The following is a 20,832-nucleotide window of genomic DNA, read 5'->3' on the forward strand; positions in this document are numbered from 1 at the left end:
GTGTTAATACAAGTGATTTCTGCTCAGGGTGCTATGGAAACCACATGACAGAGGACCAGATTCTGCAAAGGTGAGGCTTGAGGACACCTGCTCAGCTCCATCTCCATCTCTCTCTCAGCTCTATGGGAACATCTCTGCTGGTTAGATTTAGTTTGCTTGGCAAGTCATTCCAAATGTCTCTAAAGTGAGGCCTAACTCTAGAGTATAATACACTAATGAACTAAAGGCATGTGGACACCTGCTCGTCAAACATCTCATTCCAAAATCATTGGCATTAATATGGAGTCAGTTCTCCCTTTGCAGCTATAACAGCCTCCACTCTTCTGGGAAGGTTTTCCACTAGATGTTGGAACATTGCTGCAGGGACTTGCTTCCATTCAGTCACAAGAGCATTAGCGAGGTCAGGCACTGATTGGGCCTGGCTCTCAGTCGGCGTTCCCAATACGTTCCAAAGGTGTTCGATGGGGTTGAAGTCAGGGCTCTGTGCAGGCCAGTCAAGTTCTTCCATACTGATCTCATCAAACCATTTCTGTATGGACCTTGCTTTGTGCTGGGGGGCATTGTTGTCCTGAAAGAGGAAAAGCCATTCCCAAAACTGTTGTCACAAAGTTGGAAGCATAGAATCGTCTAGAATGTCATTATATGCTGTAGCGCTAAGATTTCCCTTCACTAGGCCTAGTCCTACCATGAAAACAGCCCCAGACCATTATTCCTCCTACACCAACTATACAGGTGGCACTGTGCAATGGGGGAGGTAGCGTTCTCCTGACAATCATTCATCGGCCTTGTGCTTCCAGAAGCAGTTTGGGACTTGGTAGTGAGTGCTGCAACCAAGGACAGACCATTTTTACGCACTACATGCTTCAGCACTCGGCGGTCCCGCTCTGTGAGGCCTACCACTTCACAGCTCAAATTTGACGAACTGACCTGTTGGAAAGGTGGCATCCTATGACGGTGTCATGTTGAAAGTCAGTGAGCTCTTTAGTAAGGCCATTCTACTGCCAATGTTAGCCTATGGAGATTGATTGTATACACCTGTCAGCAACGGGTGTGGCTGAAATAGCCAAATCCACTAATTTGAAGGGGTGTCCCAATACCTTTGTATATATAATGTATCTAGAGTCGATTGATCTACCATCGTTTTGCCCCTGAACAAGGCAGTTAACCCAGTGTTCCTAGGCCGTCAATGAAAATAAGAATTTGTTCTTAACTGACAGGCCTAGTTAAATAAAGGTAAAAATAAATAAATAAAATAAAAATTGGATGTGTCTCAATCCACCGCAATCGCCAATGTAGCACTTCCGCAACTGCGGTGAAAGGTGGAAGACCTAGTGCGGTGTTTTTCAGACAATGAGACATACAGAAAATCGGTCTTCTCACGAAAACGCCTGTAGCATCTGAACGGTTGTAAACCAACAAAATATAGTAAACGATGGTGGTCTCTGTTTTGCTCTATGACCCCCACAAGTATCACAGGACTCGTCTGATAGTAACCATTAAAGGTTAAATAATTGAGGTATGAAGGTAGTTGTGTGCCTACCCAGAAACAGGGATTACATATGTGCAAATATATATATTTCCTAAGCTTTCTTATATTTCCTAGATATAGGCCAAACACTTCAAAACCTTGTATATTATGATTTATTTTTTGACTGTACTGTCATTGATGACTGTTATTCAATGCGTTTCTCTGGGCTATAGTAGTAAAGGCGAAATTCAATATCTTATTAAATATTTTGAATATACATTACCAGTCAAAGGTTTGGACATGTGACAGGTTAAAGGAAATATTCATAGCCTGTTATATATTAAAAAATATTAGTAAATTCATAGTACGTGAGGATCTTAAAACATCTAAGATTAAAAATATCATGCATTCGGTATTAGTTGATAGAGATTGATAACATTCATATAATTGTGTTAAAGTTAAAATCCGTCAAGCGTACAAAGGGTACGAATTGTGAGAGTAATGTGTAAACGTTATATTGATTACTTTATTTTGTGGTGCCTAAAAGTGTTAATCTGTGATCTACGAAATGCTCTTAATCTATGAGCCTGAGATCGATTGCTCTGGTCTCCACCCCTTATTCCTGCGGAAATCGCGGTCTTTTCTCATTGCACTTAAAGTTGAATTGAGAAAACACCGTATGTATCACTCTCGTGATTATTTCTCCCCTGTTTTCAGGTACGTTATTGATGATTAAAAAAAAGAGTAATTTAAATGTGTCATGCATAGGTGTAATAGGTGGCAGGGAAGTCAGGCGCAGGAGAGTCAAATGGAGTGTAAAATGGAGTCTTTTAATAAAGTCCACGGAGTATGCTCCATAACACTCTATGTACATAAACACAAAACATGGGTACGAGGACCCGACGCGCACCTATACAAACAATCACACTACACTGACAATAACAATCTCTGACAAAGACATGAGGGGAAACAGAGGGTTAAATACACAACAGGTAATGAATGGGATTGACAACAGGTGTGTGGGAAGACAAGACAAAACCAATGGAAAATGAAAAAAGGATCAATGATGGCTAGAAGACCGGTGACGTCGAACGCCGAGCACCGCCCGAACAAGGAGAGGCAACGACTTCGGCAGAAGTCGTGACAGTACCCCCCCCCCCTAACGCACGGCTCCAGCTGCGCGTCGACACCGGCCTCGGGGACGACCCGGAAGGCGAGGTGCAGGGCGATCCGGATGGAGACGGTGGAATTCTGATAACATGGAAGGATCTAACACGTCCTCCACCGGAACCCAGCATCTCTCCTCCGGCCCGTACCCCTCCCAGTCCACGAGGTACTGAAGGCCCCTCGCCCGACGTCTCGAATCCAAAATGGATCGAACAGAGTACGCCGGGACCCCCTCGATGTCTAGAGGAGGCGGAGGAACATTACGCACTTCAGCCTCCTGGAGCGGGCCAGCCACCATCGGCCTGAGAAGAGACACATGGAACGAGGGGTTAATACGGTAATGAGTGGGTAGTTGTAACCTATAACATACCTCGTTCACTCTCCTCAGGACTTTAAACGGCCCCACAAACCGCGGACCCAGCTTCCGGCAGAGCAGGCGGAGGGGCAGGTTTCGGGTCGAGAGCCAGACCCTGTCCCCTGGTGCGAACACTAGGGCCTCACTGCGGCGACGGTCTGCGCCAATTTTCTGGCGCCTTATGGCACGCTGAAGGTGGACGTGGGCTGCCTCCCAGGTCTCCTCAGCGTGCCGAAACCAATTGTCCACCGCAGGGGCCTCAGTCTGGCTCTGATGCCAAGGAGCCAGAACCGGCTGATACCCTAATACACATTGAAAGGGAGTGAGGTTAGTGGAGGAGTGACGTAGCGAGTTCTGAGCCATCTCTGCCCAGGGCACGAACTTCGCCCACTCCCCCGGCCGATCCTGGCAATAAGACCACAGAAACCTACCCACATCCTGGTTAACTCTCTCCACCTGCCCATTGCTCTCGGGGTGAAAACCTGAGGTAAGACTAACCGAGATCCCCAGACGCTCCATGAACGCCTTCCAGACCCTTCCAGACCCTTGATGTGAACTGGGGACCCCGATCAGACACTATATCCTCAGGCACCCCATAGTGCCGGAAAACGTGTGTAAACAGGGCCTCTGCAGTTTGTAAGGCCGTAGGGAGACCGGGCAAAGGGAGGAGACGACAGGACTTAGAAAACCGATCCACAACGACCAGGATCGTGGTGTAACCCTGTGAAGGTGGAAGATCAGTCAAAAAATCCACCGACAGGTGCGACCACGGCCGTTGAGGAACGGGTAGAGGTTGTAGCTTACCTCTGGGCAGGTGTCTAGGAGCCTTGCACTGGGCGCACACCGAGCAGGAAGAAACATAAATCCTCACGTCCTTAGCTAAAGTGGGCCACCAGTATCTCCCCTCAAGACAGCGCATCGTCCGACCTATTCCAGGATGACCAGAGGAGGGTGACGTGTGAGCCCAATATATCAATCGGTCGCGGACAGCAGACGGAACGTACAGACGACCAGCTGGACACTCAGGGGGAGAGGGCTCTGCACGTGACGCCCGCTCAATGTCCGCATCCAGCTCCCACACTACTGGCGCCACCAGACACGAAGCTGGGAGTATGGGAGTGGGATCCATGGACCGCTCCTCTGTGTCATACAGCCGAGACAATGCGTCTGCCTTAACGTTCTGGGAGCCTGGTCTGTAAGAAAGAGTAAACACAAAACGAGTGAAAAACATGGCCCACCTTGCCTGGCGAGGATTCAATCTCTTCGCCTGCCGGATGTACTCCAGATTGCGGTGGTCAGTCCAGATGAGAAAAGGGTGTTTAGCCCCCTCAAGCCAATGCCTCCACACCTTCAAGGCTTCTACGACAGCTAACAGCTCTCGGTTCCCCACATCATAGTTTCGCTCCGCCGGGCTGAGCTTCTTAGAAAAGAAAGCACAGGGACGAAGCTTCAGTGGCGTACCCGAACGCTGAGAGAGCACTGCTCCTATCCCAGCCTCGGATGCGTCCACCTCCACTATGAATGGCAAAGAGGGATCCGGATGAGCCAGCACAGGCACCGAGGTAAACAGTGTCTTCAGGTGCTCAAAAGCCCTGTTCGCCTCAGCCGACCACTGCAAGCGCACCGGGCCCCCCTTTAGCAGTGAGGTAATGGGAGCTGCCACCTGACCAAAACCCCAGATAAACCTCCGGTAGTAATTGGAAAACCCCAAAAAACACTGCAACTCCTTTACCGTGGTTGGAGTCGGCCAATTACGCACGGCTGTGATGCGGTCGCTCTCCATCTCCACTCCTGAAGTGGAAATCCGATGCCCTAGGAAGGAGATGGATTGTTGGAAAAACAAGCATTTCTCAGACTTGACATATAGATCATGCTCCAACAGGCGACCAAGCACCCTGCGCACCAGGGACACATGCTCGGCGCGTGCAGCAGAGTATATCAGAATATCATCGATATACACCACTACACCCTGCCCGTGCAGGTCCCTGAAGATCTCATCTACAAATGATTGGAAAACTGATGGAGCATTCATCAACCCATATGGCATGACCAGGTACTCATAATGACCTGAGGTGGTGCTAAATGCCGTCTTCCACTCAACACCCTTCTTAATTCGCACCAGATTGTACGCAATCCTGAGATCCAATTTAGTGAAAAAACGTGCCCCGTGCATTAACTCAATAATCATATTGATCAGAGGTAGCGGGTAACTATATTTCACTGTGATTTTATTAAGACCTCGATAATCAACGCACGGGCGTAAACCGCCATCCTTTTTTTTCACAAAAAAGAAACTCGAAGAGACGGGTGAAATGGATGGCTGAATGAACCCCTGATGCAGGGATTCAGAGACATATGTCTCCATAGCCTCCGTCTCCGCTTGCGACAGGGGATACACATGACTCTTGGGATATGCAGCGTCTACCAGGAGATCTATCGCACAATCCCCCCGTCGATGGGGTGGTAATTGAGTCGCCTTCTTTTTACTGAAGGCTAGAGCCAAATCGGCATATTCGGGGGGAATGCTGACGGTGGAGACCTGGTCTGGACTTTCCACCGTAGTAGCACCAACGGAAACCCCTAAACACCTACCTGAGCATTCTCGCGACCACCCCGTGATAGCCCTCTGTGGCCAAGAAACAGTGGGGTTATGACTAACTAACCAGCGTAGGCCTAGCACCACAGAATACGCAGGAGAATCAATAAGGAAAAGACTAATCTTCTCCTTGTGACCCTCCTGCGTTATCATACACAAAGGTGCGGTACCTCCCTGATAAACCCTGACCCTAATGGTCGACTATCTAAGGCATGAATAGGGAAAGGCATATCCACAGGAACAATAGGGATCCCTAAACTATGAGCTAGACTTTTATTAATGAAATTCCCAGCCGCACCCGAATCTACTAGCGCCTTATACTGGGAATGCGGTGAAAAATCAGGAAAAGAGACAGAGACAAACATTAGTGCAGCAGAGGGCTCTGGATGAGAATGGTGCCTACTCACCTGGGGTGACGCCAGAATGCCCTGCCTGCCCTCTCTATTCCCAGAGGAACCAACCCGGCACCGACCAGCAGTGTGCTCTCCGCGACCTTGAATGGTGCTCGAGCGGGAACCCCCTCCGGTCTCCCTGCGCACCATCCCTCCCAATTCCATAGGTTCGGGAGAGAGGGTGCGGGAGGATGGAACAACCAGACCCCGATCTAGACATCCACGAGTAGCCAGCATGTTGTCCAGCTTGATGGACATGTCCACCAGCTGGTCGAAGGTGAGGGTGGTGTCTCTACAGGCCAGCTCCCGACGGACGTCCTCGCGTAGACTACAACGGTAATAGACTACAACGGTAATGGTCGATCAGGGCCCGGTCGCTCCATCCAGCGCCGGCAGCCAAGGTCCTAAACTCCAAAGCAAAATCCTGTGCACTCCTCGTCTCCTGCCTCAAATGATAGAGAAGCTCACCCTCTGCTTTGCCTTCAGGTGGGTGATCGAATACTATCCGGAATTGGCGGGTGAACTCCTCAAAATGGTCCAGCGCCGCATCCTCCCTACTACACACAGCGCTGGCCCATTCCAGGGCTTTCCCGGTGAGGCATGAGACGAGGGCGTAACTCTTCTCACGGTCAGATGGTACTGGGGAGGCCGTGGCTAGATACAAGTTCAGTTTAAGGAGGAAACCCTGGCAGCCGGCAGTATCTCCGTTGTATCCCGTAGGTAGGGATAAATGGATCCTCGATTCCGGAGAGGGAAAAACGTTCACGGGAGATTCCGGTTGTGGTGGTGGTGGCGCTGGAGAAACTCTCTGTCTCTCCCAGCGATCCATTTTCATGACAATGTGATCCAATACGGAGCTGATAACGTCAAGCTCCCTCGCTTGTTCCTGAACGCGTTCCTCCATCTCCATGGGCATAGTGTCCTCTCCTGCTGACTTCATATATGGGTCAGAGATTCTGTCATGCATAGGTGTAATAGGTGGCAGGGAAGTCAGGCGCAGGAGAGTCAAATGGGGTGTAAAATGGAGTCTTTTAATAAAGTCCACGGAGTATGCTCCATAACACTCTATGTACATAAACACAAAACATGGGTACGAGGACCCGACGCGCACCTATACAAACAATCACACTACACTGACAATAACAATCTCTAACAAAGACATGAGGGGAAACAGAGGGTTAAATACACAACAGGTAATGAATGGGATTGACAACAGGTGTGTGGGAAGACAAGACAAAACCAATGGAAAATGAAAAAAGGATCAATGATGGCTAGAAGACCGGTGACGTTGAACGCCGAGCACCGCCCGAACAAGGAGAGGTAACGACTTCGGTAGAAGTCGTGACAAAATGTAATAACTCGCTAACATGTCAAGAGTGTTTAAGGTGTATCTTAGTAACATCTTGAGGAAGTTAGAGTTAAGTTTGCAGAGAGTAATATGAGCCCTGCTCGGTTGTAGCGAAGAATAGCATCGTACTGAGCGTAGCTGCCATTTTATGTCGATTGTGAATGAACATGTGCGTTGTTAATAAGATATTTTGCTGTGTTATTTGTATAATGGTTTTTCTGTTGTTTTGTAATGTGTTACTTTTGTAAAATGATTGCACTAAAAGTTTAATTGAGAAAACAACACCGTATCACTCGTGATTATTTCTCCCCTGTTTTCAGGGGCGTAACAGACACACCTACTCATTCAAGGGTTTTCTTTCTTTTTACTATTTTCTACATTGTAGAATAATAGTGAAGGCATCAAAACTATGAAGAAAAAAAACACAAATGGACTCATGGAGTAACTTTTAAAAAAAAAAGTTAAACAAATCCAAATAAATGTTCTATTTGTGATTCTTCAAAGTAACCACCCTTTGTCTTGACAACAGATTTTGCACATTCTCTCAACCGGTTTCATGAGGTAGTCACCGGGAAAACATTTCAATTAACAGGTGTGCCTTGTTAAAAGGTCATTTGTGGAATTTCTTACCTTGTTAATGTGTTTGAGCCAATAAGCTGTGTTGTGACAAGGTAGGGGTGGTATACAGAAGATAGCTCTATTCGGTAAAAGACCAAGTCCACAATATGACAAGAACAGCTCAAATACGCAAAGAGAAACAACAGTTCATCATTACTTTAACCTCTACAGGATCATGGGTCCCCCGCTGGACGGTTGAGTTAACGTAGGCTAATGCGATTAGCATGAGAGGTTGTAAGTAACAAGAACATTCCCCAGGACACAGACATATCTGATATTGGAATAAACTTAAACTCTTCTTAATCGAACTGCACTATCCGATTTACAGTAGCTATTACAGTGAAAGAATACCATGCAATTGTTTGAGGAGAGTTCACAGTTATGAACTTGAAAAGTTATTAATAAACCAAATAGGCACATTTGGGCAGTCTTGATACAACATTCTGAACAGAAATGCAATGGTTCATTGGATCAGTCTAAAACTTTGCACATACAGTTGAAGTCAGAAGAATACATACACCTTAGCCAAAAACATTTAAACTCCGTTTTTCACAATTCCTGACTTTTAATCCTAGCAAAGATTATGTCTTAGGCCAGTCAGGATCACCACTTTATTTTAAGAATGTGAAATGGCAGAATAATAGTAGCGAGAATTATTTATTTCAGCTTTTATTTCTTTCATCACATTCCCAGTGGGTCAGAAGTTTACATACACTCAATTAGTATTTGGTAGTGTGTTGTTATGTGTTAATAACATTTAGACTACATTACCCAGCAGGCTATGAGGATGGTTAAAGAATGCCTTGCATGGCTAAACATGGAGTTTTCTAGCTGAAGTATATGTTCATTAAAAGTAGTTAAACCTATGCCCCAGTTTGTCATTATTTAAGGAACAAACATAACATGGTGTCAGATTGGTAGTCAATATGACGAGACAGAGAAAAGAAAGGAGTAACTCTGCAAATTTCCGCGACGAAAATTGAACGTCAAGTGAAGTCAAGTGACGTGAGTAGTCAAAGATGCTAGCTTGCAAGAGCGAAGACAACGAGCCGTAGCAGCGAGAGTGACAGCAGCGAGAGCGAGGACAACGAGCCGCAGCAGCGAGAGTGACAGCAGCGAGAGCGAGGCTGCATTGGAATCTGTTGACGAGCAAGTTGATGAGCAACATACTGAAGTAAGAGAAATTGACACGGTTCCTGTTCTCCGTCAAGGATAGGCTTAGTCCTCCTACTCCTATGCAGTTAACAGGCAATTTAGCTGACAATTGGAAACGTTTCAAGCAGAGATTCAATATCTACCTAGCAGCCAGTGGTGTAGGGGGAGATGATGACAAATTGAAAGCTTCCATTTTCTGCATGTTATTGGAGAGGATGCATTGGACATTTACAATAGCTACAATAGCGAGGCAAACTTCACATTGACTGTGCTAATGGTTAAATTTGAGGAGTACTTTGTACCAAGCCAGAACGTCACGTTTGAGAGATACACGTTTTTCTCTCATGATCAGAAACAGGGAGTCAGTTTTGACCAGTATTTGGCTGAGCTGAACACACTAAGCAAAACGTGTCAATTTGAACATCTGAAAGACTCACTAGTGAAAGACAGGATAGTCTGTGGCATACTTGATAATGGACTCAAGGAGAGATTGCTGCGTGAGCAAGATTTAACTTTGGATAAAGCAGTGAATGTGTCGAGCAGCTGAAACCACCAGAGCACAAGCTAAAGAGCTGCGCAGGGATGAGACATCAGTGCATGCAATTAAAAGAGAGGAGCAATACACACAACGCCTTACAAAACAAAAACAAGCAAAAGAGAGAAATCAAAACACTACATGTGGAAAATGTGGATTTATCCACAAGCCCAAAAAATGCAAAGCTGAGGCTACAAAGAAAAAGGTTCACACAGTCGAGGAGATTGAAGAATTCTTTGTTGATTCTGTGGAAATATGCAGTGCCGTAAATGCTGACTGGATTGTGCCATTGACTATGAATGAAACTATAATACCATTCAAGCTTGATACTGGAGCACAGGTAAACCTGTTATCGCTGGATGGCTACAAAACACTGAAGGTGAAGAGCAAAATACACCCGGTGAAAATTAAGGTTACTGGTTATACTGGGGAGAACGTACCAGTCAAAGGTAGCTGCATAGTAACTTTACAGCACAAAGGAAACCAGTTCAGAGCACAGCTGCTGATTGTGGAAAAGAGTGTACAGCCTATTCTAGGAATCAATGCATGTGAAAAGCTCAATTTGTTGAAAAGAGTATGTAGTGATATCACAGACTGAAAATGACCAAGAATCGCTACAGGCTGAGTATGAGGATGTGTTTGAGGGTCTTGGATGTTTACCAGGAGAACACAAAATATGTACTGATGACTCCAGTTGTGCATGCATACAGAAAGGTTCCATTCGCACTGAGGAAAAAGCTCAAAGAGGAACTCGGATGCATGGAAAAGATGGACGTCATCACAAAAATGTATTAACCAACAGACTGGGTAAGCTCTCTGGTTATTGTGGTGAAAAAGAACAGCGATCTCAGGATATGTCTAGACCTGAGAGATCTCAACAAAGCAATCAAGAGAGAGCATTTCAAGTTGCCAACCAGAGAAGAGATAATGTCGCAGTTTGCTGGAGCAAAGTGGTTCAGTAAGCTTGATGCCTCATCAGGATTCTGGCAAATGAAGCTAGATGATACAAGCTCAAGGCTTCGCACATTCAACACACCTGAGGGCAGGTACAGATTTCTTCGTCTACCATATGGGATTCTCTCAGCGCCAGAGGTCTACCACAAGACAATCCACATGATCTTCGAGCACATTCCTGGAGTGGAGACTATGATGGATGACATCATCGTCTGGGGGTCCACAAAAGAAGAACACGATGCAAGAGTGAGACAAGTGCTGGACCTGACACGAAAACTCACCCTAAAACTAAACAAGAACAAATGTACTTTCAGAGGATGGAGTCAAACCAGACCCGAGGAAAACATCAGCCATCAACAATATGGAGTGCCCGAAGAACAAGGACGATGTGAGACACTTCATGGGCATGATCATCTACCTTGCAAAGTTCATACTAGAGGTCGACCGATTAATCGGAATGGCCCATTAATTCATAACAATTGGAAATTGGTATTTTTGGACAATGATTTGGCCGTTTTATTACACCTTTATTTAACTAGGCAAGTCAGAAGAACACAGAAGAACACAAATAACACATTCTTATTTTCAATGACGGCCCAGGAATGGTGGGTTAACTGCCTTGTTCAGGGGCAGAACGACAGGTTTTTACCTTGTCAGCTCAGGGGATTCAATCTTGCAACCTTACAGTTAACTAGTCCAACGCTTTAACCACCTGCCTCTCATTGCACTCCACGAGGAGCCTGCCTGTTACGCGAATGCAGTAAGAAGCCAAGGTAAGTTGCTAGCTAGCATTAAACTTATCTTATAAAAACAATCAATCATAATCAATAGTTAACTACACATGGTTGATGATATTACTAGTTTATCTAGCGTTTCCTGCGTTGCATATACATCGATGCGGTGCGCATTCGCGGAAAAAGGACTGTCCTTGCTCCAACATGTACCTAACCATAAACAATCAATGCCTTTCTTAAAATCAATACACAGAACTATATATTTTTAAACCTGCATATTTAGCTAAAAGAAATCCAGGTTAGCAGGCAATATTAACCAGGTGAAATTGTGTCACTTCTCTTGAGTTCATTGCACGCAGAGTCAGGGTATATGCAATAATAATAAACGTTTTGTTATCGAAATGATAGTTTCCGGATTCGACCATATTAATGACCAAAGGCTCGTATTTCTGTGCGTTATGTTAAAATTAAGTCTATGATTTGATATTTTGATAGAGCAGTCTGACTGAGCGATGGTAGGAAGCAGCAGGCTCGTAAGCATTCATTCAAACAGCACTTTCGTGCGTTTTGCCAGCAGCTCTTCACTGTGCTTCAAGCATTGCGATGTTTATGACTTCAAGCCTATTAACTCCCGAGATTAGGCTGGTGTAACTCATGTAAAATGGCTAGCTAGTTAGCGGAGTGTGCGCTAATAGCGTTTCAAATGTCACTCGCTCTGAGACTTGGAGTAGTTGTTCCCCTTGCTCTGCATGGGTAACGCTGCTTTGAGGGTGGCTGTTGTCAATGCGTTTCTCTTTCAAGCCCAGGTAGGGGCGAGGAGAAGGACGGAAGCTATACTGTTACACTGGCAATACTAAAGTGCCTATAAGAACATCCAATAGTCAAAGGTATATGGAATACAAATGGTATAGAGAGAAATAGTCCTATAAATACTATATTACCTACAACCTAAAACCTCTATTGAAGTCTCATGTTAAAAGGAACCACCAGCTTTCATATGTTCTCATGTTCTGAGCAAGGAACTTAAACGTTAGCTTTTTTACATGGCACATATTGCACTTTTACTTTCTTCTCCAACACTTTGTTTTTGCATTATTTAAACCAAATTGAGCCTGTCTCATTATTTATTTGAGGCTAAAAATGATTTTTCTTGATGTATTATATTAAGTTAAAATAAGTGTTAATTCAGTATTGTTGTAATTGTCATTATTACAAATAAATAAATAGGCCGATTAATCAGTATCGGCTTTTTTGGTCCTCCAATAATCGGTATCGGTGTTGACAAAATCATAATCGGTCGACCTCTAGTTCATACCTCAACTGTCACCACAGTCCTCTCCACTCAGATGTCTTCTGGAACAGAGAAAATGAATGGGAATGGTCCCATGAACAGGAAAACTGCTTCAAAAACCTAAAGAAGACAATCACAGAAGAGCCAGTGCTCATGTTCTATGATCCAGAGAAAAGCAGAAGGATTTCTGCAGACGCGTCACAGTTTGGCAAGGTATGCACAAATAGAGAAAGAACTACTCGCGAGCACATACGCTTGCGAAAGGTTTCACCAATACGTCTACGGACGAGACTTCGAAGTAGAAACCGACCACAAACCATTGGTGTCAATCATGTCTAAGCCACTGAATGATTGTCCAATGAGAATCCAGAGAATGTTGATCAGACTGCAAAAGTATGATGTGAAGATGATCTATACCCCAGGAAAGTTAATGTTCGCCGCTGACACTCTCGAGCAGTCGACAAGGAGGAGAGCACACAGAAAAGCACAGATTCAAGCCTACGTCGACATGATTGTAGCATCACTTCCTGTGTCTTCTGAGAGAATGGAGCAGATCAAAAGAGAGACCGCAGCTGACCAAACAATGACAGAGTTGAAAGAAACAACACTGATAGGATGGCCTGCACAGAAAAATAACTGTCCGAGGAGAATATAAGAACCCTGGATGTGCAGAGCAGAGCTCACTGTTGTGGATGACATAGTGTTCAAAGGCAACAACATTGTCATTCCCATGACACTACGCAAAGTAATGCTACAGAAAATACACAAGAGGGCCTCCGGGGTGGCGCAGTGGTTAAGGGCGCTGTACTGCAGCGCCAGCAGTGCCTCCAGAGACCCTGGGTTCGCACCCAGGCCCTGTCGTAACTGGCCGCGACCGGGAGGTCCGTGGGGCGACGCACAATTGGCCTAGCGTCGTCCGGGTTAGGGAGTGCTTGGCCGGTAGGGATATCCTTGTCTCATCACGCACCTGCGACTCCTGTGGCAGGCCGGGCGCAGTGCACGCTAACCAAGGTTGCCAGGTGCACGGTGTTTCCTCCGACACATTGGTGTGACTGGCTTCCGGGTTGGATGCGCGCTGTGTTAAGAAGCAGTGCGGCTTGGTTGGGATGTGTATCGGAGGACGCATGACTCTCAACCTTAGTCCCTCACCAGCCCATACGGGAGTTGTAGCGATGAGACATGATAGTAGCTACTAAAAACAAACAATTGGACACCACAAAAATGGGGTAAAAATATATAGTCTAAAGTATATATATATATATATTTTTTTAAATACACAAGGGCCACTTGGGTGAGGAAAAATGCAAACGACAAGCACGAAAAGTAATGTACTGACCAAGAATGAACCAGGAAATCAGCCAAACCACTGCTTCATGTGAACTGTGTTTGACCTACAGGCCAAAGCAGCAAGCAGAGCCACTAATGCCTCATCCAGTACCCAACAGACCCTACTATAAAATTGTCAATGGTCTGATGAAAAAGGCACACGATGGAAAGGAGGATTTCCTAAAAAATCTGATGATCTACCACAGCGCACCGCTGCAGAACGGACTTTCACCTGCACAAATGTTGATGGGACGTCGCATCAGAACCAACCTACCCATCCATGAGGACTTGTTAACACCCAGAGGTGCTCACAAAGTCACTCGCAAAGGAAAAACAGAAAGACAAACAAAAACAGCGACACAACAAAAGTGCAAGACACTTACCTGAACTGAAACCTGGAGATCATGTACGACTCCGAGACATCACTACAGGCACCTGGAAGCAGCAAGGGTGTGTGCAGAGAGAAGTTGCACCGCGATCCTATGAGATCCAAACGGAGCATGGATCACAACTGAGACGAAACAGAGTGGATCTAAGGCTGCAGCTATTCACTCAAGGGACTGAGGATCATCAGGAGGATACTGCTGAAGCGTCAAATGCCTGTAGAAAATTACAATTCAGTCAGAACACCCTGACTGACAATGAACGCTGTCCAACTGTTTCAGGAATCACTTCAGCAGAACGACCAACACGACTGTCAGAGCCCCTGAAAGGCTTATTGAGAATTGCTAAAAAAAAATAAAAAGGGGCACCTGGACTGAATGTTTGGTTTTGTGAAAAGAAATAGGGCCACAATAGAGTATTGTTGGACAGAATATATTTAGTTGAAAAAAATATATTATTTTTAAGGAAGAAAATTGTGTTATTGAAAATTGCATGTTATGCAGGTTGAGTAAACAAATGTGATGTGACGTGTAGTTACATAGAAAAGTAGTTTTCTTTTAAAGGAAAGAAGATGTGTTGTGATGTGTTCATAACATTTAGACTACGTTACCCAGCAGGCTATGCGGGCTATACGGATGATTAAAGAATGCCTTGCATAGCTAAACATGGAGTTTTCTAGCTGAAGTATATGTTAATTAAAAGTTTGTCATCATATAAGGAACTAACATAACCGGTAGCATTGCCTTTAAATTGTTTAACTTGGGTCAAACATTTTGGGTAGCCTTTCACAAGCTTCCCACAATAAGTTGGGTGAATTTTGGCACATTCCTCCTGACAGAGCTTGTGAAACTGAGTCAGGTTTGTAGGCCTCCTTGCTCACACATGCTTTTTCAGTTCTGCCCACAAATGTTCTATAGGATTGAGGTCAGGGCTTTGTGATGGCCACTCCAATACCTTGACTTTGTTGTCCTTAAGCAATTTTGCCATAACTGGAAGTATACTTGGGGTCATTGTCCATTTGGAAGACCCATTTGCGACCAAGCTTTAACTTCCTGACTGATGTCTGGAGATGTTGCTTCAATATATTCACATAATTTTAAATCCTCATGATGCTATCTATTTTTGAAGTGCACCAGTCCCTCCTGCAGCAAAGAACCCCCACAACATGATGCTGCCACCCCCGTGCTTCACGGTTGGGAAGGTGTTCTTCGGCTTGCAAGCCTCCCCTTTTTTCCTCCAAACATGACGATGGTCATTATGGCCAAACAGTTCTATTTTTGTTTCATCAGACCAGAGGACATTTCTCCAAAAATAACAATCTTTGTCCCCATGTGCAATCGCAAACCGTAGTTTGGCTTTTTTATGCAGGTTTTGGAGCAGTGGTTTCTTCCTTGCTGAGCTGTCTTTCAGGTTATGTCGATATAGGACTCGTTTTACTGTGGATATAGATAATTTTGTACCCATTTCCTCTAGCATCTTCACAAGGCCCTTTGCTGTTGTTCTGGGATTGATTTGCACTTTTTGCACCAAAGTACGTTCATCTCTAGGAGACAGAACACGTCTCGTTCCTGAGCGGTATGGTGGCTGCGTGGTCCCATAGTGTGAACGTGGTACCTTCAAGCATTTGGAAATTGCTCTCAAGGATGAACCAGACTTGTGGAGGTCTCCATTTCTTTTCTGGGGGCTTGGCTGATTTCTTTTGATTTTCCCATGATGTCAAGCAAAGAGGCACTGAGTTTGAAGGTAGGCCTTGAAATACATCCACAGGTACACCTCCAATTGACTCAAAAGATGTCAATTAGCCTATCAGAAGCTTCTAAAGCCATGACATCATCTTCGGGAATTTTCCAAGCTATTTAAAGGCACAGTCAACTTAGTGTATGTAAACTTCTGACCCATTGGAATAGGGATAGAGTGAATTATAAGTGAAATAATCTGTCTGTAAACAATTGTTGGAAAAATTACTTGCGTCATGGACAAAGTAGATGTCCTAACCGACTTGCCAAAACTATAGTTTGTTAATAACAAGGAATTTGTGGATTGTTGAAAAACAAGTTTTAATGACTCCAACCTAAGTGTATGTGAACTGTACACTGCAGCTAGTGGCCAAAATCTAAATTGCACCTCGGCTGGAATAATACATTATGGCATTTTTCTCTTGCATTTCAAATGTGCATGTTTTTTTCTTGGTATTATCTTTTACCAGATCTAATGTGTAGTAGTCTCCCACATACATTTCACATTTCCACAAACATCAAAGTGTTTTCTTTCAAATGGTATCAAGAATATCCATATCCTTGCTTCAGGTCCTGAGCAATAGGCAGTTAGATTTGGGTATGTCATTTTATTAAGACATGAAGGTCAGTCAATCTGGAAAATTTTAAGTGCATTCGCAAAAAAACATCAAGCGCTATGATAAAACTGGCTCTCATGAGGACCGCCACAGGAAAGGAATCCCCAGAGTTACCTCTGCTTCAGAGGTTAAGTTCATTAGAGTTACCAGCCTCAGAAATTGCAGCCCAAATAAATGCTTCTGAGTTCAAGTAACAGACACATCTCAACATCAATAGTTGAGAGGATACTGTGTGAATCAGGCCTTCACGGTTGAATTGCTGCAAATAAACCCCTACTAAAGGACACCAATAATAATAAGAAAACTGCTTGGGCCAAGAAACACAAGCAATGGACAATAGACCGGTGGAAATATGTCCTTTAGTCTGATGAGTACAAATTTGAGATTTTTGGTGGATTTTTGGTGTCTTTGTGAGATGCAGAGTAGGCCCACTGTGAAGCATGTAGGAGGAGGTGTGAAGGTGCTTTACTGGTGACACTATCTGTGATTTATTTGGAATTCAAGGCACACTTAACCAGCATGGCTACCACAGCATTCTTCAGCGATACGCCATTCCATCTGGTTTGCGCTTTGTGGGACTATCATTTGTTTTTCAACGGGACAATGACCCAAAACCCAGCTCCATGCTGTGTAAGGGCTATTTGACCAAGAAGGAGAGTGATGGAGTGCTGCATCAGATGACCTGGCCTCCACAATCACCTGACCTCAACCCAATTAGTTTGGGATGAGTTGGTCCGCAGAGTGAAGGAAAAGCAGCCAACAAGTGCTCAACATATGTGGGAACTCCTTCAAAACTGTTGGAAAAGCATTCCAGGTGAAGCTGGTTGAAAGAATGCCAAGAGCATGCAAAGTTGTCATCAAGGCAAAGGGTGGCTACTTTAAAGAAATTCACTTTTTTGGTTACTACATGATTCCATGTGTGTTATTTCATAGTTTTGATGTCTTCACTATTATTTTACAATGTAGAAAATCATAAAAATAAAGAAAAACCCTTGAATGAGTAGGTGTCCAAACTTTTGACTGGTACTGTATATTTGTTTTATATCTAAAGGGGTCGTTAAATTCAAAATAAAATAGCTAAATGATCCATAGTATGACCATCTTTTTTTTAAATGTATGACAGCTTAGAACTCCCTCTTCAATGGCTTAACATTTGAAGAAATAAAATATGTATTTTTTTTGTTGGCTTTTCAAGAACATTTCTGAGAACATACTCATCAATGGAGATGTTGCCTGTAAAGGGGGGTTATTCGTGGCTGAAGATTTGAATAAATCAGCAAGCTCGGTCTTATTACTTGAAATGAAAGTTGTCATTTGTGTCTATGTTAGTGGCTCCGGTGAGAGAAGCTTCTCTCTCAGGAAATGTGGAACAGCAGAACACTGTATATACACTCGTAAAAAAAATGCATGTGTATCCAACAGCTGGAATTCCCCAGGGTCAGCTTGCAGCCAACATGACATGTGCAGCTCCTCACAAAAGCTCCAATCCGTTACCCCGGTAACCATCTCTAAAGGGTCAACATGTACTTTTATAGAGACATTCATTTATTTACAGGACAGTCAATATTCAGGAGCCAAGGCAAATTAGCATTGATTAAGATATCCAGAGAATGTTGTGACTGCACCATATAAAATATCTCCAATGTTTACAGCATATTATTGGTTTAGAGAAGAAGGCAAAAAAATGTTTTTTTCCTCTGTGAACAACATAGTAATAAGGATAGATGCTGCGGGATGGATTGAGAGCTATGGCTTGCCTGGTTTTAAATAATGAAAGATTACAACGGACATGAAGAAAACTGGGCTTTGGGGAAATAAATCAAGCAATCTGTAAAAGGTCCTCGTAGTACGGGTTTATTCAGAGAGCCTGTGCAGAACCTATGGCCCATTGACAGAAAGACAAACAGGCAGACAGACCCTATAGTCTGTGACATGGTGACTATGCTACCAGTATTAAAACACACACCATCTGCTCCTTAGCTGGCATCTCCATGCATCCTGTAGGTATAATCGTACATATTCAATGATATGTAACGTTTTATGTGAATGTTCTGTCATTATGCTTACACAAGGTTGTCATAAACTTAGCTTAGACTGTGAGATTACATTCAATGATGGTTTACAGTAACACTTACACTGTATGACAAAAAGGTATGTGGACATCTGCTCGTCGAACATCTCATTCCAAAATAATGGTCATTAATTTGGAGTTGGTCCTGCCTTTGCTGCTATAACAGCCTCCACTCTTCTGGGAAGGCTTTCCACTAGATGTTGGCACATTGGCTTGCGTTCCAATTCATCCCAAAGGTGTTCGATGGGGTTGAGGTCGGGGCTCTGTGCAGGCCAGACCTAGCTTTGTGCACGGGGGCACAGGCATGCTGAAACTGGAGAAGGACTTTCCCAAACTGTTGCCACAAAGTTGGAAGCACAGAATCGTCTAGAATGTCATTGTATGCTGTAGAGTTAAGATTTCCCTTCACTGGAAATAAGGGGCCTAGCCCATTCCGCCTTCACCAAATTGTACAGTTGGCACTATGCAGTCGGGCAGGTAGCGTTCGCCTGGCATCCTCCAAACCCAGATTTGTCCATCAGACTGCCAGATGGTGAAGCATGATCCATCACTCCAGAGATTGCGTTTCCAATGCTCCAGAGTCCACTGGTGGCGAGCTTTACACCACTCCAGCCAACGCTTGGCATTGCGCATGGTGATCTTAGGCTTGTGTGCGGCTGCTCGGCCATGGAAACTCAAGTCATAAAGCTCCCGACGAACAGTTCTTGTGCTGAAGTTGCTTCCAGAAGCAGTTTGAGACTTGTAGTGAGTGTTGCAACCGGGGATAGACCATTTGTATGCACTCGGCAGTCCCGTTCTGTGAGCTTGTGACGCCTACTACTTCGCGGCAGAGTCGTTGTTGCTCCTAGATGTTCCCACTTCACAATAACAGCACTTACAGTTGACCGGTGCAGCTCTAGCAGGGATGAAATTTGACGAACTGACTTGTTGGAAAGGTGGCATCCTATGAAGGTTCTATGTTGAAAGTCACTGAGTTCTTCATTAAGGCCATTCTACTGCCAATGTTTGTCTATGGATATTGAATGGCTGTGTGCTCGATTTTATACACCTGTCAGCAACAGGTGTGGCGGAAATAGCCAAGTCCACTAATTTGAAGGGGTGTCCACATACTTTTGTATATATAGTGTATGTCATATCACATTATGGGCCATAAATAGGTTAGGAAGGTCTCAGTGAGTCATGCTTCATAACAGCCAGGTTAGTGGCGGAGACCAGCATGGAGAGTAAATTAAACAAAAGTAACAGCAAAAGAAAATACAAAACATTTCGATGACACACGAGAGCAGTCGAACTCATTTCAAACACGAGAGCAGTCGAACTAATTTCAAACACTAGAGCAGTCGAACACGTTTCAAACACAAGAGCAGTCAGACACGTTTCAAACACGAGAGCAGTCGAACACGTTTCAAACACGAGAGCAGTCGAACTAATTTCAAACACTAGAGCAGTCGAACACGTTTCAAACACAAGAGCAGTCAGACACGTTTCAAACACGAGAGCAGTCAGACACGTTTCAAACACGAGAGCAGTCGAACTCGTTCAAACACGAGAGCAGTCGAACTTGTTTCAAACACTAAATGCTCTACTTTTACAACCCCAAAGCCCTCTGTTGTAATTTGCTAGCATTGCTTAACAAGGTGTGTTATTTGCCACCAATAATTCAGACATCAGTCAATTAATATGTACTGTCATGATGTCTAGCAGCGATGGGAATTTGCAACAGCTGGCTGAGCCCAAGTTGAAGGTTGACAACTTTGTCAATGGCTCCTTTGAATGGAGACACAGAGCAGAAGTCCCAAAGCAGTCAAAGTGTCACGTCAATATGAACACGTATGCCTACATACTTTTCAAGGGATACACACAAGAAGGAAGTTAGTACAAATATAGCATGTCTAACTCTCATCCAGCTCCCCTATTTGTTCTACTCACACTATTACTGTGCCTGCAGCCCTGACAGAGATGATGCAGTTTATTTAACAGTGAGCAGCACATCCCTCTGAAGCAGCATGGGCCAGTTTGATTCACTTGACTGGTCCTCTACCTCCACTGTGCCCTTGGGTTAGGTTGGGTTGAGAACAGGGCCCT

This window comes from Oncorhynchus tshawytscha, linkage group LG01, assembly GCF_018296145.1.
Source record: "Oncorhynchus tshawytscha isolate Ot180627B linkage group LG01, Otsh_v2.0, whole genome shotgun sequence".
Classification (NCBI taxonomy): Eukaryota; Metazoa; Chordata; class Actinopteri; order Salmoniformes; family Salmonidae; genus Oncorhynchus; species Oncorhynchus tshawytscha.